Raw genomic sequence first — 26,823 nt, 5'->3', positions numbered from 1 at the left:
GGGCTAATTGTTTAATCGAAAAAAGAAAAGAAAAAAACTAACAATGGTAGCGCTGCATGTGTGAATGTCTGGACTTGAAATATTAAAGTCCAATTGGTTAAGCATTACCACATTATGCTATATAAAGCCATCGTCCGAAGTCCTCTTGAACGAGTAGCGATCTTAAGGATTTGAGTTTTGTTTAGAAACCGACTGCTAAACATCCCGCTGCGTAAACACTCGTAACTCTTAGGAAAAAGCAACCCTGCCACATGTACATTAGGCACTGCTGGGAGTTGAACCCAGGATCTCCTGTTTACAAGACAGGCGCTTTGACCAACTAAGCCACAGCACCAAAGCTGAAAAAAAGGCTAGACGGTTTTGCACACAGAGACTAAAAAAAGACAGCAAGTCTAAAATGGCAATCAAAGAGGTTGTTTAACTCTATTTGTCGCACTATTCATTACGCCTCAAAGCTATACAATTTTATTATGCATTCCGGTAAGCTCTATAAAACAAGCGCATTCACCACCTGGATCAATTTAGCCCAGGATCAATCAAGCCCAGGATCTCCTGGTTACAAGAGAGGCACGTCGACCAGCTAAGCCACAGCACCACAATGAATGACCGTAAGAGACATTTGTCCGATAACAAAAATCGAAGAAGAATAAACCAATACACAACAAAAACCAGCATGTCAAGATGCAGAAAATGCCGACAAGATGGACATGGTCTTTTAGAGTCTGGATGATCATGTCTCAAACCTGACCAGTAACCTGGCCTCCGTTCAAGATCAAAGCAAAAAATGCATTGATTTATATTTATTTAATCTACCCTTAATCAAGTGTCAAGTGTTTTTTGGAATCTCCAGTTTCATTACATCCAAACCCAGATTCAGCTCGGAAAATGGAAATCTGAGGGAAAGGTGCAATTTGGATTTGAACCTAGGACCTGCTGTTCCCAAGACAGGTGCTCTGGCCAACTTAGTCTTAACACTAAAAGAAAAAACCTCTGGATACGATACTTCCAAACGCAGTTTCATCTAAGACAGTGGGGGAAAAGCAAAATTTACTATGCTTTCTACTTAGTTACTTTGCACATGCATAAAGAGGCTCTTGTACGACAATTCCAAAAGGCGTGATCTCAACAATAGGTGGTAGACACTTTTGCCCAAAACCACAGGTTGCCTTTGAGTCATTCCTTAAGCTTACTTGGCCCTGCACCGTTTTCTAATCTCCCTTATTTAAAACAGCTCAATTAAGTCATCGGCTTCATTGTAGAGTACCCCTAGTATCTGAGCCTGCACTGCGCAATGAAATTAAAAAGCAGAACAGGATGGACAGATGCCAAAAATGTTGGAAACGCACCACTCCTAAGTCAGTGAAGAAAAAGGGCAAAGCTTGCAACGCTGGTGAGACTTGAATTCAAAACCTTTAAATGACTCAGTTCACAGCCAAGAAGTCCAATGCACTATTCATTGTCTTAGATGAAATGATTTCCATTTTCCGAGCAGACAGAGGGTTTGGATGTAATGAAACTGGATATTCCAAAAAACACTTAACACATGATTAAGGGTAGATTAAATAAAAAATAAAATAATGCATTTTTTGCTTTGATCTTGAACAGAGGCCAGGTTACCGGTCAAGTTTGAGATATGATCATCCAGACTCTAAAAGACCACGTCCGTCTTGTCAGCATTTTCTGCATCCTGACATGCTGGTTTTTGTTGTGTATTTTTTTCTTCTTCTATTTTTGTTATCGGGCAAATGTCTCTTACAATTAATTTTTGTGGCGCTGTGGCTTAGCTGGTCAAAATGCCTGTCTTGTAAACAGGAGATCCTGGGCTTAAATCCCAGCAGCGCCTTAGTTCAGGTGGTGCGTGTGCTTTTTTTTATAGAGATTAACGAAATTAATTATAAAACTGTATAGCTTTGAGGCATAATGGATAGTGCGACAAATTGAGTTACATTTGAGAGCTCATCTGATTCACAACTAGTTGACTGCACACCCATGTTTTTAAGTTGTTTATCTCCCCCTCCATATTCTCCATTCCTCAAACCTATTGAGGACTTTTTTCCTGCCTGGAGATGAAAAGTGTATGACCGAAATCCAAACACACGTATACCCCTTCTCCAAGCTATAGCAGTTGATGCTTTTCATGGCTGGATTTGCCATGCAAGGTGACATTTCCCCCACTGCTTGGCCACACCAATACAGAAAAGAGAATGCAGTATAGCTGTTTTTTTTATTATTTTTTTTTTTTTACTGTAACTGTATTTAGTAAATACTTCTGTTGATGGTATATGTAGACCACATTTTCTGCAACTTTGTGTTGGTTGGGATGAACACTGTACACTGTTTTTGTGGGGAAAATACAGTAAAATATATTTGGTATTTGTTTGTTTTGTATAAAAACAATTTTCGAAAAATTTTACAATGCACTTCTGTAGTTCTATGTACTGTCTGTAGTAAGTGTAACACTGAACAGAAGAAGGCTTACAGAAAGTCATTATGATGAATAGAGAAGTCGTCATAGTGTTTTACATTAAGCACATTAGTGTTTAACTTATCTTATGAATGTCTGTTAATGTGATGGCTTGTGTGTGTCATTTGAAAACAAAATACCATTTTGAGAAGAAATCACATTGTTTTGAACTTATAGTTTCATTTTGCAGAAGAATTGAAGAGTTTTGCCCAATGTGTGTGTGTTTTGTGATTTGTGTGTAGAGTTCTGACAATATGAAACATGCTTTCAGAAATTGTGTGTAAACAACTGGAAAAAACTGGAAACAACCTCTTTGGTTGTCATTTTAAGACCTCCGGGAACAGGTTTGGTGACCCCTGGCTTAAAAGCATAGTTCACTCAGACAGCAACTTTACAGGGCAACACTATCTGCTGACGAACTGGCATTCTCAGAAAATAGGCCTCTGTGTAAGCCACAACGCCCTTACAAAACAGCAGACAACTGTAAGGGCTCAACCGAAATTTGAATCTGGGATTTATCATGGCATGAACGAGAATCATACTCCTAGACAACCATGCCACTATGCAAAGGAATGTTTTATGTGCCGACACTATCTGCTGACAAACTGGAATTCTTCGAAAAACGTTTTTTATAAAAGCCATAATGCCCTGTAAAACAACAGAGAAACTGCAAGGACTCGTCCGGGATTTGAACCCAGGGCCTATCGTACCCAAAGCGAGAATCATACCCCTAGACCAACAAGCCACAAAAACTTGCATATTTCACAAGACATCAGAAGCAACAGATGGTCAGAAATCCTTATCTAACAAACATTGAAGCAGGGCTTTTGCTTCTTTTGAACCCGGGACTTCTGCAATGGTTCGTCCAGGATTTGAAAACGGGACCTTATGCGAGAATCAAGCCCGTAGACCAACGAGCAACTGCAAAACAGCCACTTTACATAGCAACACTATCTGCTGACAAACCGGCATTCTCAGAAAAAAGGCCTCTGTGTAAGCCACACACCCTTACAAACAAAAGACAACTGTAAGGGTTCAACTGAAATTTGAACCTAGGATTTTTCATGGCATGAACGATAATCATACTCCTAGACCAGCAAGCCACTATGCAAGAAATATTTTATGTGGCGACACTATCTGCTGACAAATTGGAATTCTTTGAAAGACGTTTTTACGAAAGACATAAAGCCCTGTAAAACACAGTACACCTGCAAGTGCTCATCCAGGAATTGAACCCGGGTCCTCTCGCAACCGAAGCAAGAATCATACCCATAGACCAATGAGCCACTAAATCGAGACAATTTCACAAGGCGTCAGATAGTCAGAAATCTTTCTCTAACGAATCAAGGGCACCCTAAGTGAGAGTCATACCCCTAGACCACCGAGCCACTGCAAAACAGCAACTTTATATGGCAACACTATCTGCTGACAAACTGGCATTCTCAGAAAAAAGGCCTCTGTGTAAGCCACAACGACCTTACAAAACAGCAGACAACTGTAAGGGCTCAACCGAAAATTGAATCTGGGATTTCTCATTGCATGAACGAAAATCATATGCCTAGACCAGCAAGCCACTATGCAAAGGAATGTTTTATGTGGCGACACTATCTGCTGACAAACTGATATTCTTCGAAAGACATTTTAGTGAAAGACATAGTGCCCTGTAAACCACATGACACCTGCAAGGACTCGTCCGGGATTTGAACCCGGGACTTCTCACACCCGAAGCGAGAATCATATCCCTAGACCAACGAGCCACTAAATTGAGAGAATTTCACATGGCCTCAGAAGTATCAGATATTCAGAAAACTTTCTTTAACGAATCAAGGGCACCCTAAGCGAGAATCATACCCCTTGACCAACGAGCCACTGCAAAACAGTAACTTTATATGGCAACACTATCTGCTGACAAACTGGCATTCTCAGAAAAAAGGCCTCTGTGTAAGCCACAACGCCCTTACAAAACAGCAGACAACTGTAAGGGCTCAACCGAAATGTGAATCTGGGATTTCTCACGGCATGAACGAAAAGCATACTTCTAGACAACAAAACCACTATGGAAAGGAATGTTTTATGTGCCGACACTATCTGCTGACAAACTGGAATTCTTCGAAAAACGTTTTTTTATGAAAGCCATATTGCCCTGTAAAACAACAGAATAACTGCAAGGGCTCGTCCGGTATTTGAACCCGGGACCTCTTGCACCCTAAGCGAGAATCATACCCCTAGACCAACGAGCCACAAAAACTTGAACATTTCACAAGACATCAGAAGCAACAGATGGTCAGAAATCCTTATCTTACAAACATTGAAGCAGGGCTTTTGCTTCATTTGGACCCGGGACTTCTGCAATGGTTCGTCCAGGCTTTGAAAACGGGACCTCTCGCACCTTATGCGAGAATCAAGCCCATAGACCAACGAGCAACTGCAAAACAGCCACTTTACATGGCAACACTATCTGCTGACAAACCGGCATTCTCAGAAAAAAGACCTCTGTGTAAGCCACAACGCCCTTACAAAACAAAAGACAACTGTAAGGGTTCAACTGAAATTTGAACCTAGGATTTCTCATGGCATGAAGGAGAATCATACTCCTAGACCAACAAGCCACTATTCAAGAAATATTTTATGTGGCGACACTATCTGCTGACAAATTGGAATTCTTTGAAAGACGTTTTTACGAAAGACATAATGCCCTGTAAAACACAGTACACCTGTAAGGGCTCATCCGGGTATTGAACCCGGGTCCTCTCGCAACCTATGCAAGAATCATACCCATAGACCAATGAGCCACTTAATTGAGAGAATTTCACAAGGCGTCAGATAGTCAGAAATCTTTCTCTAACGAATCAAGGGCACCCTTAGTGAGAGTCATACCCCTAGACCACCGAGCCACTGCAAAACAGCAACTTTATATGGCAACACTATCTGCTGACAAACTGGCATTCTCAGAAAAAAGGCCTCTGTGTAAGCCACAACGACCTTACAAAAGAGCAGACAACTGTAAGGGCTCAACCGAAATTTGAATCTGGGATTTCTCATTGCATGAACGAAAATCATACGCCTAGACCAGCAAGCCACTATGCAAAGGAATGTTTTATGTGGCGACACTATCTGCTGACAAACTGGAACTCTTCGAAAGACATTTTAATGAAAGACATAGTGCCCTGTTAAACACATGACATCTGCAAGGGCTCGTCCGGGATTTGAACCCGGGACATCTCACACCCGAAGCGAGAATCATACCCCTAGACCAACGAGCCACTGCAAAACAGTAACTTTATATGGCAACACTATCTGCTGACAAACTGGCATTCTCAGAAAAAAGGCCTCTGTGTAAGCCACAACGCCCTTACAAAACAGCAGACAACTGTAAGGGCTCAACCGAAATGTGAATCTGGGATTTCTCACGGCATGAACGAAAAGCATACTTCTAGACAACAAAACCACTATGGAAAGGAATGTTTTATGTGCCGACACTATCTGCTGACAAACTGGAATTCTTCGAAAAACGTTTTTTTATGAAAGCCATATTGCCCTGTAAAACAACAGAATAACTGCAAGGGCTCGTCCGGTATTTGAACCCGGGACCTCTTGCACCCTAAGCGAGAATCATACCCCTAGACCAACGAGCCACAAAAACTTGAACATTTCACAAGACATCAGAAGCAACAGATGGTCAGAAATCCTTATCTTACAAACATTGAAGCAGGGCTTTTGCTTCATTTGGACCCGGGACTTCTGCAATGGTTCGTCCAGGCTTTGAAAACGGGACCTCTCGCACCTTATGCGAGAATCAAGCCCATAGACCAACGAGCAACTGCAAAACAGCCACTTTACATGGCAACACTATCTGCTGACAAACCGGCATTCTCAGAAAAAAGACCTCTGTGTAAGCCACAACGCCCTTACAAAACAAAAGACAACTGTAAGGGTTCAACTGAAATTTGAACCTAGGATTTCTCATGGCATGAAGGAGAATCATACTCCTAGACCAACAAGCCACTATTCAAGAAATATTTTATGTGGCGACACTATCTGCTGACAAATTGGAATTCTTTGAAAGACGTTTTTACGAAAGACATAATGCCCTGTAAAACACAGTACACCTGTAAGGGCTCATCCGGGTATTGAACCCGGGTCCTCTCGCAACCTATGCAAGAATCATACCCATAGACCAATGAGCCACTTAATTGAGAGAATTTCACAAGGCGTCAGATAGTCAGAAATCTTTCTCTAACGAATCAAGGGCACCCTTAGTGAGAGTCATACCCCTAGACCACCGAGCCACTGCAAAACAGCAACTTTATATGGCAACACTATCTGCTGACAAACTGGCATTCTCAGAAAAAAGGCCTCTGTGTAAGCCACAACGACCTTACAAAAGAGCAGACAACTGTAAGGGCTCAACCGAAATTTGAATCTGGGATTTCTCATTGCATGAACGAAAATCATACGCCTAGACCAGCAAGCCACTATGCAAAGGAATGTTTTATGTGGCGACACTATCTGCTGACAAACTGGAACTCTTCGAAAGACATTTTAATGAAAGACATAGTGCCCTGTTAAACACATGACATCTGCAAGGGCTCGTCCGGGATTTGAACCCGGGACATCTCACACCCGAAGCGAGAATCATACCCCTAGACCAACGAGCCACTGCAAAACAGTAACTTTATATGGCAACACTATCTGCTGACGAACTGGCATTCTCAGAAAAAAGGCTTCTGTGTAAGCCACAACGCCCTTACAAAACAGCAGACAACTGTAAGGGCTCAACCGAAATTTGAATCTGGGATTTCTCACGGCATGAACGAGAAGCATACTCCTAGACAACCAAGCCACTAAGCAAAGAAATGTTTTATATGCCGACACTATCTGCTGACAACCTGGAATTCTTCGAAAAACGTTTTTTATGAAAGCCATAAAGCCCTGTAAAACAACAGAATTAATGCAAGGGCTCGTCCGGGATTTGAACCCGGGACCTCTCGCACCCTAAGCGAGAATCATACCCCTAGACCAACGAGCCACAAAAGCTTGAGGATTTCACAAGACATCAGAAGCATCAGATAGTCAGAAATCCTTATCTTACAAACATTGAAGCAGGGCTTTTGCTTCATTTGGACCCGGGACTTCTGCAATGGTTCGTCCAGGCTTTGAAAACGGGTCCTCTCACACCTTATGCAAGAATCAAGCCCGTAGACCAACAAGCAACTGCAAAACAGCCACTTTACATGGCAACACTATCTGCTGACAAACTGGCATTCTCAGAAAAAAGACCTCTGTGTAAGCCACAACGACCTTACAAAACAGCAGACAACTGTAAGGGCTCAACCGAAATTTGAATCTGGGATTTCTCATTGCATGAACGAAAATCATACGCCTAGACCAGCAAGCCACTATGCAAAGGAATGTTTTATGTGGCGACACTATCTGCTGACAAACTGGAATTCTTCGAAAGACATTTTAATGAAAGACATAGTGCCCTGTAAAACACATGACACCTGCAAGGGCTCGTCTGGGATTTGAACCCAGGACCTCTCACACCCGAAGCAAGAATGATACCCCTAGACCAACGAGCCACTAAATTGAGAGCATTTCACATGGCCTCAGAAGTATCAGATAGTCAGAAAACTTTCTCTAACGAATCAAGGGCACCCTAAGCAAGAATCATACCCCTTGACCAACGAGCCACTGCAAAACAGTAACTTTATATGGCAACACTATCTGCTGACGAACTGGCATTCTCAGAAAAAAGGCCTCTGTGTAAGCCACAACGCCCTTACAAAACAGCAGACAACTGTAAGGGCTCAACCGAAATGTGAATCTGGGATTTCTCACGGCATGAACGAAAAGCATACTTCTAGACAACCAAACCACTATGGAAAGGAATGTTTTATGTGCCGACACTATCTGCTGACAAACTGGAATTCTTCGAAAAACGTTTTTTTATGAAAGCCATAATGCCCTGTAAAACAACAGAATAATTGCAAGGGTTCGTCCGAGATTTGAACCCGGGACCTCTCGCACCCTAAGCGAGAATCATACCCCTAGACCAACGAGCCACAAAAACTTGAATATTTCACAAGACATCAGAAGCAACAGATGGTCAGAAATCCTTATCTTACAAACATTGAAGCAGGGCTTTTGCTTCATTTGGACCCGGGACTTCTGCAATGGTTCGTCCAGGCTTTGAAAACGGGACCTCTCGCACCTTATGCGAGAATCAAGCCCGTAGACCAACGAGCAACTGCAAAACAGCCACTTTACATGGCAACACTATCTGCTGACAAACCGGCATTCTCAGAAAAAAGGCCTCTGTGTAAGCCACAACGCCCATACAAAAGACAACTGTAAGGGTTCAACTGAAATTTGAACCTAGGATTTCTCATGGCATGAAGGAGAATCATACTCCTAGACCAGCAAGCCACTATTCAAGAAATATTTTATGTGGCGACACTATCTGCTGACAAATTGGAATTCTTTGAAAGACGTTTTTACGAAAGACATAATGCCCTGTAAAACACAGTACACCTGCAAGGGCTCATCCGGGTATTAAACACAGGTCCTCTCGCAACCGAAGCGAGAATTATACCCATAGACCAATGAGCCACTTAATTGAGAGAATTTCACAAGGCGTCAGATAGTCAGAAATCTTTCTCTAACGAATCAAGGGCACCCTTAGTGAGAGTCATACCCCTAGACCACCGAGCCACTGCAAAACAGCAACTTTATATGGCAACACTATCTGCTGACAAACTGGCATTCTCAGAAAAAAGGCCTCTGTGTAAGCCACAACGACCTTACAAAACAGCAGACAACTGTAAGGGCTCAACCGAAATTTGAATCTGGGATTTCTCATTGCATAAACGAAAATCATACGCCTAGACCAGCAGGCCACTATGCAAAGGAATGTTTTAAGTGGCGACACTATCTGCTGACAAACTGGAATTCTTCAAAAGACATTTTAATGAAAGACATAGTGCCCTGTAAAACACATGACACCTGCAAGTGCTCGTCAGGGATTTGAACCCGGGACCTCTCACACCCGAAGCGAGAATCATACCCCTAGACCAATGAGCCACTGCAAAACAGTAACTTTATATGGCAACACTATCTGCTGACGAACCGGCATTCTCAGAAAAAAGGCTTCTGTGTAAGCCACAACGCCCTTACAAAACAGTAGACAACTGTAAGGGCTCAACCGAAATTTGAATCTGGGATTTCTCACGGCATGAACGAGAAGCATACTCCTAGACAACCAAGCCACTAAGCATAGAAATGTTTTATGTGCCGACACTATCTGCTGACAAACTGGAATTCTTCGAAAAAAGGTTTTTATGAAAGCCATAAAGCCCTGTAAAACAACAGAACAATTGCAAGGGCTCGTCCGGGATTTGAACCCGGGACCTCTCGCACCCTAAGCGAGAATCATACCCCTAGACCAACGAGCCACAAAAGCTTGAGGATTTCACAAGACATCAGAAGCAACAGATGGTCAGAAATCCTTATCTTACAAACATTGAAGAAGGGCTTTTTCTTCATTTGGACCCGGGACTTCTGCAATGGTTCGTCCAGGCTTTGAAAATGGGACCTCTCGCACCTTATGCGAGAATCAAGCCCGTAGACCAACGAGCACCTGCAAAACAGCCACTTTACATGGCAACACTATCTGCTGACAAACCGGCATTCTCAGAAAAAAGGCCTCTGTGTAAGCCACAACGACCTTACAAAACAGCAGACAACTGTAAGGGCTCAACCGAAATTTGAATCTGGGATTTCTCATTGCATGAACGAAAATCATACGCCTAGACCAGCAAGCCACTATGCAAAGGAATGTTTTATGTGGCGACACTATCTGCTGACAAACTGGAACTCTTCGAAAGACATTTTAATGAAAGACATAGTGCCCTGTAAAACACATGACACCTGCAAGGGCTCGTCCGGGATTTGAACCCGGGACATCTCACACCCGAAGCGAGAATCATACCCCTAGACCAACTAGCCACTGCAAAACAGTAACTTTATATGGCAACACTATCTGCTGACGAACTGGCATTCTCAGAAAAAAGGCTTCTGTGTAAGCCACAACGCCCTTACAAAACAGCAGACAACTGTAAGGGCTCAACCGAAATTTAAATCTGGGATTTCTCACGGCATGAACGAGAAGCATACTCCTAGACAACCAAGCCACTAAGCAAAGAAATGCTTTATGTGCCGACACTATCTGCTGACAACCTGGAATTCTTCGAAAAACGTTTTTTATGAAAGCCATAAAGCCCTGTAAAACAACAGAATTAATGCAAGGGCTCGTCCGGGATTTGAACCCGGGACCTCTCGCACCCTAAGCGAGAATCATACCCCTAGACCAACGAGCCACAAAAGCTTGACTATTTCACAAGACATCAGAAGCATCAGATAGTCAGAAATCCTTATCTTACAAACATTGAAGCAGGGCTTTTGCTTGATTTGGACCCGGGACTTCTGCAATGGTTCGTCCAGGCTTTGAAAACGGGTCCTCTCACACCTTATGCGAGAATCAAGCCCATAGACCAACGAGCAACTGCAAAACAGCCACTTTACATGGCAACACTATCTGCTGACAAACCGGCATTCTCAGAAAAAAGACCTCTGTGTAAGCCACAACGCCCTTACAAAACAAAAGACAACTGTAAGGGCTCAACCGAAATGTGAATCTGGGATTTCTCACGGCATGAACGAAAAGCATACTTCTAGACAACCAAACCACTATGGAAAGGAATGTTTTATGTGCCGACACTATCTGCTGACAAACTGGAATTCTTCGAAAAACGTTTTTTTATGAAAGCCATAATGCCCTGTAAAACAACAGAATAATTACAAGGGTTCGTCCGAGATCTGAACCCGGGACCTCTCGCACCCTAAGCGAGAATCATACCCCTAGACCAACGAGCCACAAAAACTTGAATATTTCACAAGACATCAGAAGCAACAGATGGTCAGAAATCCTTATCTTACAAACATTGAAGCAGGGCTTTTGCTTCATTTGGACCCGGGACTTCTGCAATGGTTCGTCCAGGCTTTGAAAACGGGACCTCTCGCACCTTATGCGAGAATCAAGCCCGTAGACCAACGAGCAACTGCAAAACAGCCACTTTACATGGCAACACTATCTGCTGACAAACCGGCATTCTCAGAAAAAAGGCCTCTGTGTAAGCCACAACGCCCATACAAAAGACAACTGTAAGGGTTCAACTGAAATTTGAACCTAGGATTTCTCATGGCATGAAGGAGAATCATACTCCTAGACCAGCAAGCCACTATTCAAGAAATATTTTATGTGGCGACACTATCTGCTGACAAATTGGAATTCTTTGAAAGACGTTTTTACGAAAGACATAATGCCCTGTAAAACACAGGACACCTGCAAGGGCTCATCCGGGTATTAAACACAGGTCCTCTCGCAACCGAAGCGAGAATCATACCCATAGACCAATGAGCCACTTAATTGAGAGAATTTCACAAGGCGTCAGATAGTCAGAAATCTTTCTCTAACGAATCAAGGGCACCCTTAGTGAGAGTCATACCCCTAGACCACCGAGCCACTGCAAAACAGCAACTTTATATGGCAACACTATCTGCTGACAAACTGGCATTCTCAGAAAAAAGGCCTCTGTGTAAGCCACAACGACCTTACAAAACAGCAGACAACTGTAAGGGCTCAACCGAAATTTGAATCTGGGATTTCTCATTGCATAAACGAAAATCATACGCCTAGACCAGCAGGCCACTATGCAAAGGAATGTTTTAAGTGGCGACACTATCTGCTGACAAACTGGAATTCTTCAAAAGACATTTTAATGAAAGACATAGTGCCCTGTAAAACACATGACACCTGCAAGTGCTCGTCAGGGATTTGAACCCGGGACCTCTCACACCCGAAGCGAGAATCATACCCCTAGACCAATGAGCCACTGCAAAACAGTAACTTTATATGGCAACACTATCTGCTGACGAACCGGCATTCTCAGAAAAAAGGCTTCTGTGTAAGCCACAACGCCCTTACAAAACAGCAGACAACTGTAAGGGCTCAACCGAAATTTGAATCTGGGATTTCTCACGGCATGAACGAGAAGCATACTCCTAGACAACCAAGCCACTAAGCATAGAAATGTTTTATGTGCCGACACTATCTGCTGACAAACTGGAATTCTTCGAAAAACGTTTTTTATGAAAGCCATAAAGCCCTGTAAAACAACAGAACAATTGCAAGGGCTCGTCCGGGATTTGAACCAGGGACCTCTCGCACCCTAAGCGAGAATCATACCCCTAGACCAACGAGCCACAAAAGCTTGAGGATTTCACAAGACATCAGAAGCAACAGATGGTCAGAAATCCTTATCTTACAAACATTGAAGAAGGGCTTTTGCTTCATTTGGACCCGGGACTTCTGCAATGGTTCGTCCAGGCTTTGAAAATGGGACCTCTCGCACCTTATGCGAGAATCAAGCCCGTAGACCAACGAGCACCTGCAAAACAGCCACTTTACATGGCAACACTATCTGCTGACAAACCGGCATTCTCAGAAAAAAGGCCTCTGTGTAAGCCACAACGACCTTACAAAACAGCAGACAACTGTAAGGGCTCAACCGAAATTTGAATCTGGGATTTCTCATTGCATGAACGAAAATCATACGCCTAGACCAGCAAGCCACTATGCAAAGGAATGTTTTATGTGGCGACACTATCTGCTGACAAACTGGAACTCTTCGAAAGACATTTTAATGAAAGACATAGTGCCCTGTAAAACACATGACACCTGCAAGGGCTCGTCCGGGATTTGAACCCGGGACATCTCACACCCGAAGCGAGAATCATACCCCTAGACCAACTAGCCACTGCAAAACAGTAACTTTATATGGCAACACTATCTGCTGACGAACTGGCATTCTCAGAAAAAAGGCTTCTGTGTAAGCCACAACGCCCTTACAAAACAGCAGACAACTGTAAGGGCTCAACCGAAATTTAAATCTGGGATTTCTCACGGCATGAACGAGAAGCATACTCCTAGACAACCAAGCCACTAAGCAAAGAAATGCTTTATGTGCCGACACTATCTGCTGACAACCTGGAATTCTTCGAAAAACGTTTTTTATGAAAGCCATAAAGCCCTGTAAAACAACAGAATTAATGCAAGGGCTCGTCCGGGATTTGAACCCGGGACCTCTCGCACCCTAAGCGAGAATCATACCCCTAGACCAACGAGCCACAAAAGCTTGACTATTTCACAAGACATCAGAAGCATCAGATAGTCAGAAATCCTTATCTTACAAACATTGAAGCAGGGCTTTTGCTTGATTTGGACCCGGGACTTCTGCAATGGTTCGTCCAGGCTTTGAAAACGGGTCCTCTCACACCTTATGCGAGAATCAAGCCCGTAGACCAACAAGCAACTGCAAAACAGCCACTTTACATGGCAACACTATCTGCTGACAAACTGGCATTCTCAGAAAAAAGACCTCTGTGTAAGCCACAACGCCCTTACAAAACAGCAGACAACTGTAAGGGCTCAACCGAAATTTGAATCTGGGATTTCTCACGGCATGAACGAGAAGCATACTCCTAGACAACCAAGCCACTAAGCATAGAAATGTTTTATGTGCCGACACTATCTGCTGACAAACTGGAATTCTTCGAAAAACGTTTTTTATGAAAGCCATAAAGCCCTGTAAAACAACAGAACAATTGCAAGGGCTCGTCCGGGATTTGAACCAGGGACCTCTCGCACCCTAAGCGAGAATCATACCCCTAGACCAACGAGCCACAAAAGCTTGAGGATTTCACAAGACATCAGAAGCAACAGATGGTCAGAAATCCTTATCTTACAAACATTGAAGAAGGGCTTTTGCTTCATTTGGACCCGGGACTTCTGCAATGGTTCGTCCAGGCTTTGAAAATGGGACCTCTCGCACCTTATGCGAGAATCAAGCCCGTAGACCAACGAGCACCTGCAAAACAGCCACTTTACATGGCAACACTATCTGCTGACAAACCGGCATTCTCAGAAAAAAGGCCTCTGTGTAAGCCACAACGACCTTACAAAACAGCAGACAACTGTAAGGGCTCAACCGAAATTTGAATCTGGGATTTCTCATTGCATGAACGAAAATCATACGCCTAGACCAGCAAGCCACTATGCAAAGGAATGTTTTATGTGGCGACACTATCTGCTGACAAACTGGAACTCTTCGAAAGACATTTTAATGAAAGACATAGTGCCCTGTAAAACACATGACACCTGCAAGGGCTCGTCCGGGATTTGAACCCGGGACATCTCACACCCGAAGCGAGAATCATACCCCTAGACCAACTAGCCACTGCAAAACAGTAACTTTATATGGCAACACTATCTGCTGACGAACTGGCATTCTCAGAAAAAAGGCTTCTGTGTAAGCCACAACGCCCTTACAAAACAGCAGACAACTGTAAGGGCTCAACCGAAATTTAAATCTGGGATTTCTCACGGCATGAACGAGAAGCATACTCCTAGACAACCAAGCCACTAAGCAAAGAAATGCTTTATGTGCCGACACTATCTGCTGACAACCTGGAATTCTTCGAAAAACGTTTTTTATGAAAGCCATAAAGCCCTGTAAAACAACAGAATTAATGCAAGGGCTCGTCCGGGATTTGAACCCGGGACCTCTCGCACCCTAAGCGAGAATCATACCCCTAGACCAACGAGCCACAAAAGCTTGACTATTTCACAAGACATCAGAAGCATCAGATAGTCAGAAATCCTTATCTTACAAACATTGAAGCAGGGCTTTTGCTTGATTTGGACCCGGGACTTCTGCAATGGTTCGTCCAGGCTTTGAAAACGGGTCCTCTCACACCTTATGCGAGAATCAAGCCCGTAGACCAACAAGCAACTGCAAAACAGCCACTTTACATGGCAACACTATCTGCTGACAAACTGGCATTCTCAGAAAAAAGACCTCTGTGTAAGCCACAACGACCTTACAAAACAGCAGACAACTGTAAGGGCTCAACCGAAATTTGAATCTGGGATTTCTCACGGCATGAACGAGAAGCATACTCCTAGACAACCAAGCCACTAAGCATAGAAATGTTTTATGTGGCGACACTATCTGCTGACAAACTGGAATTCTTCGAAAGACATTTTAATGAAAGACATAGTGCCCTGTAAAACACATGACACCTGAAAGGGCTCGTCCGGGATTTGAACCCAGGACCTCTCACACCCGAAGCAAGAATGATACCCCTAGACCAACGAGCCACTAAATTGAGAGCATTTCACATGGCCTCAGAAGTATCAGATAGTCAGAAAACTTTCTCTATAGAATCAAGGGCACCCTAAGCAAGAATCATACCCCTTGACCAACGAGCCACTGCAAAACAGTAACTTTATATGGCAACACTATCTGCTGACGAACTGGCATTCTCAGAAAAAAGGCCTCTGTGTAAGCCACAACGCCCTTACAAAACAGCAGACAACTGTAAGGGCTCAACCGAAATGTGAATCTGGGATTTCTCACGGCATAAACGGAAAGCATACTTCTAGACAACCAAACCACTATGGAAAGGAATGTTTTATGTGCCGACACTATCTGCTGACAAACTGGAATTCTTCGAAAAACGTTTTTTTATGAAAGCCATAATGCCCTGTAAAACAACAGAATAATTGCAAGGGTTCGTCCGAGATTTGAACCCGGGACCTCTCGCACCCTAAGCGAGAATCATACCCCTAGACCAACGAGCCACAAAAACTTGAATATTTCACAAGACATCAGAAGCAACAAATGGTCAGAAATCCTTATCTTACAAACATTGAAGCAGGGCTTTTGCTTCATTTGGACCCGGGACTTCTGCAATGGTTCGTCCAGGCTTTGAAAACGGGACCTCTCGCACCTTATGCGAGAATCAAGCCCGTAGACCAACTGCAAAACAGCCACTTTACATGGCAACACTATCTGCTGACAAACCGGCATTCTCAGAAAAAAGGCCTCTGTGTAAGCCACAACGCCCATACAAAAGACAACTGTAAGGGTTCAACTGAAAATTGAACCTAGGATTTCTCATGGCATGAAGGAGAATCATACTCCTAGACCAGCAAGCCACTATTCAAGAAATATTTTATGTGGCGACACTATCTGCTGACAAATTGGAATTCTTTGAAAGACAGTTTTACGAAAGACATAATGCCCTGTAAAACACAGTACACCTGCAAGGGCTCATCCGGGTATTAAACACAGGTCCTCACGCAACCGAAGCGAGAATCATACCCATAGACCAATGAGCCACTTAATTGAGAGAATTTCACAAGGCGTCAGATAGTCAGAAATCTTTCTCTAACGAATCAAGGGCACCCTTAGTGAGAGTCATACCCCTAGACCACCAAGCCACTGCAAAACAGCAACTTTATATGGCAACACTATCTGCTGACAAACTGGCATTCTCAGAAAAAAGGCCTCTGTGTAAGCCACAACGACCTTACAAAACAGCAGACAACTGTAAGGGCTCAACCGAAATTTGAATCTGGGATTTCTCATTGCATAAACGAAAATCATACGCCTAGACCAGCAAGCCACTATGCAAAGGAATGTTTTAAGTGGCGACACTATCTGCTGACAAACTGGAATTCTTCAAAAGACATTTTAATGAAAGACATAGTGCCCTGTAAAACACATGACACCTGCAAGGGCTCGTCCGGGATTTGAACCCGGGACCTCTCACACCCGAAGCGAGAATCATACCCCTAGACCAACGAGCCACTGCAAAACAGTAACTTTATATGGCAACACTATCTGCTGACGAACTGGCATTCTCAGAAAAAAAGTCTCTGTGTAAGCCACAACGCCCTTACAAAACAGCAGACAACTGTAAGGGCTCAACCGAAATTTGAATCTGGGATTTCTCACGGCATGAACGAGAAGCATACTCCTAGACAACGAAGCCACTAAGCATAGAAATGTTTTATGTGCCGACAATATCTGCTGACAAACTGGAATTCTTCGAAAAACGTTTTTTATGAAAGCCATAAAGCCCTGTAAAACAACAGAACAATTGCAAGGGCTCGTCCGGGATTTGAACCCGGGACCTCTCGCACCCTAAGCGAGAATCATACCCCTAGACCAACGAGCCACAAAAACTTGAATATTTCACAAGACATCAGAAGCAACAGATGGTCAGAAATCCTTATCTTACAAACATTGAAGCAGGGCTTTTGCTTCATTTGGACCCGGGACTTCTGCAATGGTTCGTCCAGGCTTTGAAAACGGGACCTCTCGCACCTTATGCGAGAATCAAGCCCGTAGACCAACGAGCAACTGCAAAACAGCCACTTTACATGGCAACACTATCTGCTGACAAACCGGCATTCTCAGAAAAAAGGCCTCTGTGTAAGCCACAACGCCCATACAAAAGACAACTGTAAGGGTTCAACTGAAATTTGAACCTAGGATTTCTCATGGCATGAAGGAGAATCATACTCCTAGACCAGCAAGCCACTATTCAAGAAATATTTTATGTGGCGACACTATCTGCTGACAAATTGGAATTCTTTGAAAGACGTTTTTACGAAAGACATAATGCCCTGTAAAACACAGTACACCTGCAAGGGCTCATCCGGGTATTAAACACAGGTCCTCTCGCAACCGAAGCGAGAATTATACCCATAGACCAATGAGCCACTTAATTGAGAGAATTTCACAAGGCGTCAGATAGTCAGAAATCTTTCTCTAACGAATCAAGGGCACCCTTAGTGAGAGTCATACCCCTAGACCACCGAGCCACTGCAAAACAGCAACTTTATATGGCAACACTATCTGCTGACAAACTGGCATTCTCAGAAAAAAGGCCTCTGTGTAAGCCACAACGACCTTACAAAACAGCAGACAACTGTAAGGGCTCAACCGAAATTTGAATCTGGGATTTCTCATTGCATAAACGAAAATCATACGCCTAGACCAGCAGGCCACTATGCAAAGGAATGTTTTAAGTGGCGACACTATCTGCTGACAAACTGGAATTCTTCAAAAGACATTTTAATGAAAGACATAGTGCCCTGTAAAACACATGACACCTGCAAGTGCTCGTCAGGGATTTGAACCCGGGACCTCTCACACCCGAAGCGAGAATCATACCCCTAGACCAATGAGCCACTGCAAAACAGTAACTTTATATGGCAACACTATCTGCTGACGAACCGGCATTCTCAGAAAAAAGGCTTCTGTGTAAGCCACAACGCCCTTACAAAACAGTAGACAACTGTAAGGGCTCAACCGAAATTTGAATCTGGGATTTCTCACGGCATGAACGAGAAGCATACTCCTAGACAACCAAGCCACTAAGCATAGAAATGTTTTATGTGCCGACACTATCTGCTGACAAACTGGAATTCTTCGAAAAACGTTTTTTATGAAAGCCATAAAGCCCTGTAAAACAACAGAACAATTGCAAGGGCTCGTCCGGGATTTGAACCCGGGACCTCTCGCACCCTAAGCGAGAATCATACCCCTAGACCAACGAGCCACAAAGCTTGAGGATTTCACAAGACATCAGAAGCAACAGATGGTCAGAAATCCTTATCTTACAAACATTGAAGAAGGGCTTTTTCTTCATTTGGACCCGGGACTTCTGCAATGGTTCGTCCAGGCTTTGAAAATGGGACCTCTCGCACCTTATGCGAGAATCAAGCCCGTAGACCAACGAGCACCTGCAAAACAGCCACTTTACATGGCAACACTATCTGCTGACAAACCGGCATTCTCAGAAAAAAGGCCTCTGTGTAAGCCACAACGACCTTACAAAACAGCAGACAACTGTAAGGGCTCAACCGAAATTTGAATCTGGGATTTCTCATTGCATGAACGAAAATCATACGCCTAGACCAGCAAGCCACTATGCAAAGGAATGTTTTATGTGGCGACACTATCTGCTGACAAACTGGAACTCTTCGAAAGACATTTTAATGAAAGACATAGTGCCCTGTAAAACACATGACACCTGCAAGGGCTCGTCCGGGATTTGAACCCGGGACATCTCACACCCGAAGCGAGAATCATACCCCTAGACCAACTAGCCACTGCAAAACAGTAACTTTATATGGCAACACTATCTGCTGACGAACTGGCATTCTCAGAAAAAAGGCTTCTGTGTAAGCCACAACGCCCTTACAAAACAGCAGACAACTGTAAGGGCTCAACCGAAATTTAAATCTGGGATTTCTCACGGCATGAACGAGAAGCATACTCCTAGACAACCAAGCCACTAAGCAAAGAAATGCTTTATGTGCCGACACTATCTGCTGACAACCTGGAATTCTTCGAAAAACGTTTTTTATGAAAGCCATAAAGCCCTGTAAAACAACAGAATTAATGCAAGGGCTCGTCCGGGATTTGAACCCGGGACCTCTCGCACCCTAAGCGAGAATCATACCCCTAGACCAACGAGCCACAAAAGCTTGACTATTTCACAAGACATCAGAAGCATCAGATAGTCAGAAATCCTTATCTTACAAACATTGAAGCAGGGCTTTTGCTTGATTTGGACCCGGGACTTCTGCAATGGTTCGTCCAGGCTTTGAAAACGGGTCCTCTCACACCTTATGCGAGAATCAAGCCCGTAGACCAACAAGCAACTGCAAAACAGCCACTTTACATGGCAACACTATCTGCTGACAAACTGGCATTCTCAGAAAAAAGACCTCTGTGTAAGCCACAACGACCTTACAAAACAGCAGACAACTGTAAGGGCTCAACCGAAATTTGAATCTGGGATTTCTCACGGCATGAACGAGAAGCATACTCCTAGACAACCAAGCCACTAAGCATAGAAATGTTTTATGTGGCGACACTATCTGCTGACAAACTGGAATTCTTCGAAAGACATTTTAATGAAAGACATAGTGCCCTGTAAAACACATGACACCTGAAAGGGCTCGTCCGGGATTTGAACCCAGGACCTCTCACACCCGAAGCAAGAATGATACCCCTAGACCAACGAGCCACTAAATTGAGAGCATTTCACATGGCCTCAGAAGTATCAGATAGTCAGAAAACTTTCTCTATAGAATCAAGGGCACCCTAAGCAAGAATCATACCCCTTGACCAACGAGCCACTGCAAAACAGTAACTTTATATGGCAACACTATCTGCTGACGAACTGGCATTCTCAGAAAAAAGGCCTCTGTGTAAGCCACAACGCCCTTACAAAACAGCAGACAACTGTAAGGGCTCAACCGAAATGTGAATCTGGGATTTCTCACGGCATAAACGGAAAGCATACTTCTAGACAACCAAACCACTATGGAAAGGAATGTTTTATGTGCCGACACTATCTGCTGACAAACTGGAATTCTTCGAAAAACGTTTTTTTATGAAAGCCATAATGCCCTGTAAAACAACAGAATAATTGCAAGGGTTCGTCCGAGATTTGAACCCGGGACCTCTCGCACCCTAAGCGAGAATCATACCCCTAGACCAACGAGCCACAAAAACTTGAATATTTCACAAGACATCAGAAGCAACAAATGGTCAGAAATCCTTATCTTACAAACATTGAAGCAGGGCTTTTGCTTCATTTGGACCCGGGACTTCTGCAATGGTTCGTCCAGGCTTTGAAAACGGGACCTCTCGCACCTTATGCGAGAATCAAGCCCGTAGACCAACTGCAAAACAGCCACTTTACATGGCAACACTATCTGCTGACAAACCGGCATTCTCAGAAAAAAGGCCTCTGTGTAAGCCACAACGCCCATACAAAAGACAACTGTAAGGGTTCAACTGAAAATTGAACCTAGGATTTCTCATGGCATGAAGGAGAATCATACTCCTAGACCAGCAAGCCACTATTCAAGAAATATTTTATGTGGCGACACTATCTGCTGACAAATTGGAATTCTTTGAAAGACAGTTTTACGAAAGACATAATGCCCTGTAAAACACAGTACACCTGCAAGGGCTCATCCGGGTATTAAACACAGGTCCTCACGCAACCGAAGCGAGAATCATACCCATAGACCAATGAGCCACTTAATTGAGAGAATTTCACAAGGCGTCAGATAGTCAGAAATCTTTCTCTAACGAATCAAGGGCACCCTTAGTGAGAGTCATACCCCTAGACCACCAAGCCACTGCAAAACAGCAACTTTATATGGCAACACTATCTGCTGACAAACTGGCATTCTCAGAAAAAAGGCCTCTGTGTAAGCCACAACGACCTTACAAAACAGCAGACAACTGTAAGGGCTCAACCGAAATTTGAATCTGGGATTTCTCATTGCATAAACGAAAATCATACGCCTAGACCAGCAAGCCACTATGCAAAGGAATGTTTTAAGTGGCGACACTATCTGCTGACAAACTGGAATTCTTCAAAAGACATTTTAATGAAAGACATAGTGCCCTGTAAAACACATGACACCTGCAAGGGCTCGTCCGGGATTTGAACCCGGGACCTCTCACACCCGAAGCGAGAATCATACCCCTAGACCAACGAGCCACTGCAAAACAGTAACTTTATATGGCAACACTATCTGCTGACGAACTGGCATTCTCAGAAAAAAAGTCTCTGTGTAAGCCACAACGCCCTTACAAAACAGCAGACAACTGTAAGGGCTCAACCGAAATTTGAATCTGGGATTTCTCACGGCATGAACGAGAAGCATACTCCTAGACAACGAAGCCACTAAGCATAGAAATGTTTTATGTGCCGACAATATCTGCTGACAAACTGGAATTCTTCGAAAAACGTTTTTTATGAAAGCCATAAAGCCCTGTAAAACAACAGAACAATTGCAAGGGCTCGTCCGGGATTTGAACCCGGGACCTCTCGCACCCTAAGCGAGAATCATACCCCTAGACCAACGAGCCACAAAAACTTGAATATTTCACAAGACATCAGAAGCAACAGATGGTCAGAAATCCTTATCTTACAAACATTGAAGCAGGGCTTTTGCTTCATTTGGACCCGGGACTTCTGCAATGGTTCGTCCAGGCTTTGAAAACGGGACCTCTCGCACCTTATGCGAGAATCAAGCCCGTAGACCAACGAGCAACTGCAAAACAGCCACTTTACATGGCAACACTATCTGCTGACAAACCGGCATTCTCAGAAAAAAGGCCTCTGTGTAAGCCACAACGCCCATACAAAAGACAACTGTAAGGGTTCAACTGAAATTTGAACCTAGGATTTCTCATGGCATGAAGGAGAATCATACTCCTAGACCAGCAAGCCACTATTCAAGAAATATTTTATGTGGCGACACTATCTGCTGACAAATTGGAATTCTTTGAAAGACGTTTTTACGAAAGACATAATGCCCTGTAAAACACAGTACACCTGCAAGGGCTCATCCGGGTATTAAACACACGTCCTCTCGCAACCGAAGCGAGAATTATACCCATAGACCAATGAGCCACTTAATTGAGAGAATTTCACAAGGCGTCAGATAGTCAGAAATCTTTCTCTAACGAATCAAGGGCACCCTTAGTGAGAGTCATACCCCTAGACCACCGAGCCACTGCAAAACAGCAACTTTATATGGCAACACTATCTGCTGACAAACTGGCATTCTCAGAAAAAAGGCCTCTGTGTAAGCCACAACGACCTTACAAAACAGCAGACAACTGTAAGGGCTCAACCGAAATTTGAATCTGGGATTTCTCATTGCATAAACGAAAATCATACGCCTAGACCAGCAGGCCACTATGCAAAGGAATGTTTTAAGTGGCGACACTATCTGCTGACAAACTGGAATTCTTCAAAAGACATTTTAATGAAAGACATAGTGCCCTGTAAAACACATGACACCTGCAAGTGCTCGTCAGGGATTTGAACCCGGGACCTCTCACACCCGAAGCGAGAATCATACCCCTAGACCAATGAGCCACTGCAAAACAGTAACTTTATATGGCAACACTATCTGCTGACGAACCGGCATTCTCAGAAAAAAGGCTTCTGTGTAAGCCACAACGCCCTTACAAAACAGTAGACAACTGTAAGGGCTCAACCGAAATTTGAATCTGGGATTTCTCACGGCATGAACGAGAAGCATACTCCTAGACAACCAAGCCACTAAGCATAGAAATGTTTTATGTGCCGACACTATCTGCTGACAAACTGGAATTCTTCGAAAAACGTTTTTTATGAAAGCCATAAAGCCCTGTAAAACAACAGAACAATTGCAAGGGCTCGTCCGGGATTTGAACCCGGGACCTCTCGCACCCTAAGCGAGAATCATACCCCTAGACCAACGAGCCACAAAAGCTTGAGGATTTCACAAGACATCAGAAGCAACAGATGGTCAGAAATCCTTATCTTACAAACATTGAAGAAGGGCTTTTTCTTCATTTGGACCCGGGACTTCTGCAATGGTTCGTCCAGGCTTTGAAAATGGGACCTCTCGCACCTTATGCGAGAATCAAGCCCGTAGACCAACGAGCACCTGCAAAACAGCCACTTTACATGGCAACACTATCTGCTGACAAACCGGCATTCTCAGAAAAAAGGCCTCTGTGTAAGCCACAACGACCTTACAAAACAGCAGACAACTGTAAGGGCTCAACCGAAATTTGAATCTGGGATTTCTCATTGCATGAACGAAAATCATACGCCTAGACCAGCAAGCCACTATGCAAAGGAATGTTTTATGTGGCGACACTATCTGCTGACAAACTGGAACTCTTCGAAAGACATTTTAATGAAAGACATAGTGCCCTGTAAAACACATGACACCTGCAAGGGCTCGTCCGGGATTTGAACCCGGGACATCTCACACCCGAAGCGAGAATCATACCCCTAGACCAACTAGCCACTGCAAAACAGTAACTTTATATGGCAACACTATCTGCTGACGAACTGGCATTCTCAGAAAAAAGGCTTCTGTGTAAGCCACAACGCCCTTACAAAACAGCAGACAACTGTAAGGGCTCAACCGAAATTTAAATCTGGGATTTCTCACGGCATGAACGAGAAGCATACTCCTAGACAACCAAGCCACTAAGCAAAGAAATGCTTTATGTGCCGACACTATCTGCTGACAACCTGGAATTCTTCGAAAAACGTTTTTTATGAAAGCCATAAAGCCCTGTAAAACAACAGAATTAATGCAAGGGCTCGTCCGGGATTTGAACCCGGGACCTCTCGCACCCTAAGCGAGAATCATACCCCTAGACCAACGAGCCACAAAAGCTTGAGGATTTCACAAGACATCAGAAGCATCAGATAGTCAGAAATCCTTATCTTACAAACATTGAAGCAGGGCTTTTGCTTCATTTGGACCCGGGACTTCTGCAATGGTTCGTCCAGGCTTTGAAAACGGGTCCTCTCACACCTTATGCGAGAATCAAGCCCATAGACCAACGAGCAACTGCAAAACAGCCACTTTACATGGCAACACTATCTGCTGACAAACCGGCATTCTCAGAAAAAAGACCTCTGTGTAAGCCACAACGCCCTTACAAAACAAAAGACAACTGTAAGGGCTCAACCGAAATGTGAATCTGGGATTTCTCACGGCATGAACGAAAAGCATACTTCTAGACAACCAAACCACTATGGAAAGGAATGTTTTATGTGCCGACACTATCTGCTGACAAACTGGAATTCTTCGAAAAACGTTTTTTTATGAAAGCCATAATGCCCTGTAAAACAACAGAATAATTGCAAGGGTTCGTCCGAGATCTGAACCCGGGACCTCTCGCACCCTAAGCGAGAATCATACCCCTAGACCAACGAGCCACAAAAACTTGAATATTTCACAAGACATCAGAAGCAACAGATGGTCAGAAATCCTTATCTTACAAACATTGAAGCAGGGCTTTTGCTTCATTTGGACCCGGGACTTCTGCAATGGTTCGTCCAGGCTTTGAAAACGGGACCTCTCGCACCTTATGCGAGAATCAAGCCCGTAGACCAACGAGCAACTGCAAAACAGCCACTTTACATGGCAACACTATCTGCTGACAAACCGGCATTCTCAGAAAAAAGGCCTCTGTGTAAGCCACAACGCCCATACAAAAGACAACTGTAAGGGTTCAACTGAAATTTGAACCTAGGATTTCTCATGGCATGAAGGAGAATCATACTCCTAGACCAGCAAGCCACTATTCAAGAAATATTTTATGTGGCGACACTATCTGCTGACAAATTGGAATTCTTTGAAAGACGTTTTTACGAAAGACATAATGCCCTGTAAAACACAGGACACCTGCAAGGGCTCATCCGGGTATTAAACACAGGTCCTCTCGCAACCGAAGCGAGAATCATACCCATAGACCAATGAGCCACTTAATTGAGAGAATTTCACAAGGCGTCAGATAGTCAGAAATCTTTCTCTAACGAATCAAGGGCACCCTTAGTGAGAGTCATACCCCTAGACCACCGAGCCACTGCAAAACAGCAACTTTATATGGCAACACTATCTGCTGACAAACTGGCATTCTCAGAAAAAAGGCCTCTGTGTAAGCCACAACGACCTTACAAAACAGCAGACAACTGTAAGGGCTCAACCGAAATTTGAATCTGGGATTTCTCATTGCATAAACGAAAATCATACGCCTAGACCAGCAGGCCACTATGCAAAGGAATGTTTTAAGTGGCGACACTATCTGCTGACAAACTGGAATTCTTCAAAAGACATTTTAATGAAAGACATAGTGCCCTGTAAAACACATGACACCTGCAAGTGCTCGTCAGGGATTTGAACCCGGGACCTCTCACACCCGAAGCGAGAATCATACCCCTAGACCAATGAGCCACTGCAAAACAGTAACTTTATATGGCAACACTATCTGCTGACGAACCGGCATTCTCAGAAAAAAGGCTTCTGTGTAAGCCACAACGCCCTTACAAAACAGCAGACAACTGTAAGGGCTCAACCGAAATTTGAATCTGGGATTTCTCACGGCATGAACGAGAAGCATACTCCTAGACAACCAAGCCACTAAGCATAGAAATGTTTTATGTGCCGACACTATCTGCTGACAAACTGGAATTCTTCGAAAAACGTTTTTTATGAAAGCCATAAAGCCCTGTAAAACAACAGAACAATTGCAAGGGCTCGTCCGGGATTTGAACCAGGGACCTCTCGCACCCTAAGCGAGAATCATACCCCTAGACCAACGAGCCACAAAAGCTTGAGGATTTCACAAGACATCAGAAGCAACAGATGGTCAGAAATCCTTATCTTACAAACATTGAAGAAGGGCTTTTGCTTCATTTGGACCCGGGACTTCTGCAATGGTTCGTCCAGGCTTTGAAAATGGGACCTCTCGCACCTTATGCGAGAATCAAGCCCGTAGACCAACGAGCACCTGCAAAACAGCCACTTTACATGGCAACACTATCTGCTGACA

General features: G+C 43.8%; 20 non-coding genes across 20 annotated transcripts; 1 reads left to right on the top strand and 19 right to left on the bottom strand.

The window, feature by feature from the left end:
• Positions 1-260: 260 nt before the first annotated feature.
• Positions 261-334, bottom strand: trnat-ugu (transfer RNA threonine (anticodon UGU)). Its single transcript has one exon. It is a non-coding gene; the product is annotated as a tRNA-Thr (tRNA).
• A 1,435-nt stretch (positions 335-1,769) lies between these two features.
• Positions 1,770-1,843, top strand: trnat-ugu (transfer RNA threonine (anticodon UGU)). The gene has a single exon. It is a non-coding gene; the product is annotated as a tRNA-Thr (tRNA).
• Positions 1,844-5,655: 3,812 nt separating this feature from the next.
• Positions 5,656-5,727, bottom strand: trnap-cgg (transfer RNA proline (anticodon CGG)). Its single transcript has one exon. It is a non-coding gene; the product is annotated as a tRNA-Pro (tRNA).
• Positions 5,728-7,050: 1,323 nt separating this feature from the next.
• Positions 7,051-7,122, bottom strand: trnap-cgg (transfer RNA proline (anticodon CGG)). Its single transcript has one exon. It is a non-coding gene; the product is annotated as a tRNA-Pro (tRNA).
• A 299-nt stretch (positions 7,123-7,421) lies between these two features.
• trnap-agg (transfer RNA proline (anticodon AGG)) lies at positions 7,422-7,493 on the bottom strand. The gene has a single exon. It is a non-coding gene; the product is annotated as a tRNA-Pro (tRNA).
• Positions 7,494-9,846: 2,353 nt separating this feature from the next.
• On the bottom strand, positions 9,847-9,918 carry trnap-agg (transfer RNA proline (anticodon AGG)). The gene has a single exon. It is a non-coding gene; the product is annotated as a tRNA-Pro (tRNA).
• An 852-nt stretch (positions 9,919-10,770) lies between these two features.
• On the bottom strand, positions 10,771-10,842 carry trnap-agg (transfer RNA proline (anticodon AGG)). The gene has a single exon. It is a non-coding gene; the product is annotated as a tRNA-Pro (tRNA).
• Positions 10,843-12,715: 1,873 nt separating this feature from the next.
• Positions 12,716-12,787, bottom strand: trnap-agg (transfer RNA proline (anticodon AGG)). The gene has a single exon. It is a non-coding gene; the product is annotated as a tRNA-Pro (tRNA).
• Positions 12,788-13,639: 852 nt separating this feature from the next.
• On the bottom strand, positions 13,640-13,711 carry trnap-agg (transfer RNA proline (anticodon AGG)). The gene has a single exon. It is a non-coding gene; the product is annotated as a tRNA-Pro (tRNA).
• Positions 13,712-14,194: 483 nt separating this feature from the next.
• trnap-agg (transfer RNA proline (anticodon AGG)) lies at positions 14,195-14,266 on the bottom strand. The gene has a single exon. It is a non-coding gene; the product is annotated as a tRNA-Pro (tRNA).
• An 852-nt stretch (positions 14,267-15,118) lies between these two features.
• Positions 15,119-15,190, bottom strand: trnap-agg (transfer RNA proline (anticodon AGG)). The gene has a single exon. It is a non-coding gene; the product is annotated as a tRNA-Pro (tRNA).
• Positions 15,191-17,165: 1,975 nt separating this feature from the next.
• Positions 17,166-17,237, bottom strand: trnap-cgg (transfer RNA proline (anticodon CGG)). The gene has a single exon. It is a non-coding gene; the product is annotated as a tRNA-Pro (tRNA).
• A 299-nt stretch (positions 17,238-17,536) lies between these two features.
• Positions 17,537-17,608, bottom strand: trnap-agg (transfer RNA proline (anticodon AGG)). The gene has a single exon. It is a non-coding gene; the product is annotated as a tRNA-Pro (tRNA).
• Positions 17,609-18,925: 1,317 nt separating this feature from the next.
• trnap-agg (transfer RNA proline (anticodon AGG)) lies at positions 18,926-18,997 on the bottom strand. The gene has a single exon. It is a non-coding gene; the product is annotated as a tRNA-Pro (tRNA).
• Positions 18,998-19,848: 851 nt separating this feature from the next.
• On the bottom strand, positions 19,849-19,920 carry trnap-agg (transfer RNA proline (anticodon AGG)). The gene has a single exon. It is a non-coding gene; the product is annotated as a tRNA-Pro (tRNA).
• A 1,975-nt stretch (positions 19,921-21,895) lies between these two features.
• On the bottom strand, positions 21,896-21,967 carry trnap-cgg (transfer RNA proline (anticodon CGG)). The gene has a single exon. It is a non-coding gene; the product is annotated as a tRNA-Pro (tRNA).
• Positions 21,968-22,266: 299 nt separating this feature from the next.
• On the bottom strand, positions 22,267-22,338 carry trnap-agg (transfer RNA proline (anticodon AGG)). Its single transcript has one exon. It is a non-coding gene; the product is annotated as a tRNA-Pro (tRNA).
• Positions 22,339-23,655: 1,317 nt separating this feature from the next.
• trnap-agg (transfer RNA proline (anticodon AGG)) lies at positions 23,656-23,727 on the bottom strand. The gene has a single exon. It is a non-coding gene; the product is annotated as a tRNA-Pro (tRNA).
• Positions 23,728-24,579: 852 nt separating this feature from the next.
• Positions 24,580-24,651, bottom strand: trnap-agg (transfer RNA proline (anticodon AGG)). Its single transcript has one exon. It is a non-coding gene; the product is annotated as a tRNA-Pro (tRNA).
• Positions 24,652-26,524: 1,873 nt separating this feature from the next.
• trnap-agg (transfer RNA proline (anticodon AGG)) lies at positions 26,525-26,596 on the bottom strand. The gene has a single exon. It is a non-coding gene; the product is annotated as a tRNA-Pro (tRNA).
• Positions 26,597-26,823: the final 227 nt, after the last annotated feature.

The sequence above is a fragment of the Danio rerio genome, chromosome 4 (assembly GCF_049306965.1).
Source record: "Danio rerio strain Tuebingen ecotype United States chromosome 4, GRCz12tu, whole genome shotgun sequence".
NCBI classification, from domain to species: Eukaryota; Metazoa; Chordata; class Actinopteri; order Cypriniformes; family Danionidae; genus Danio; species Danio rerio.
Note: the sequence above shows the minus strand (reverse complement) of the source record. Positions and strands in the feature narration are given on the sequence as shown.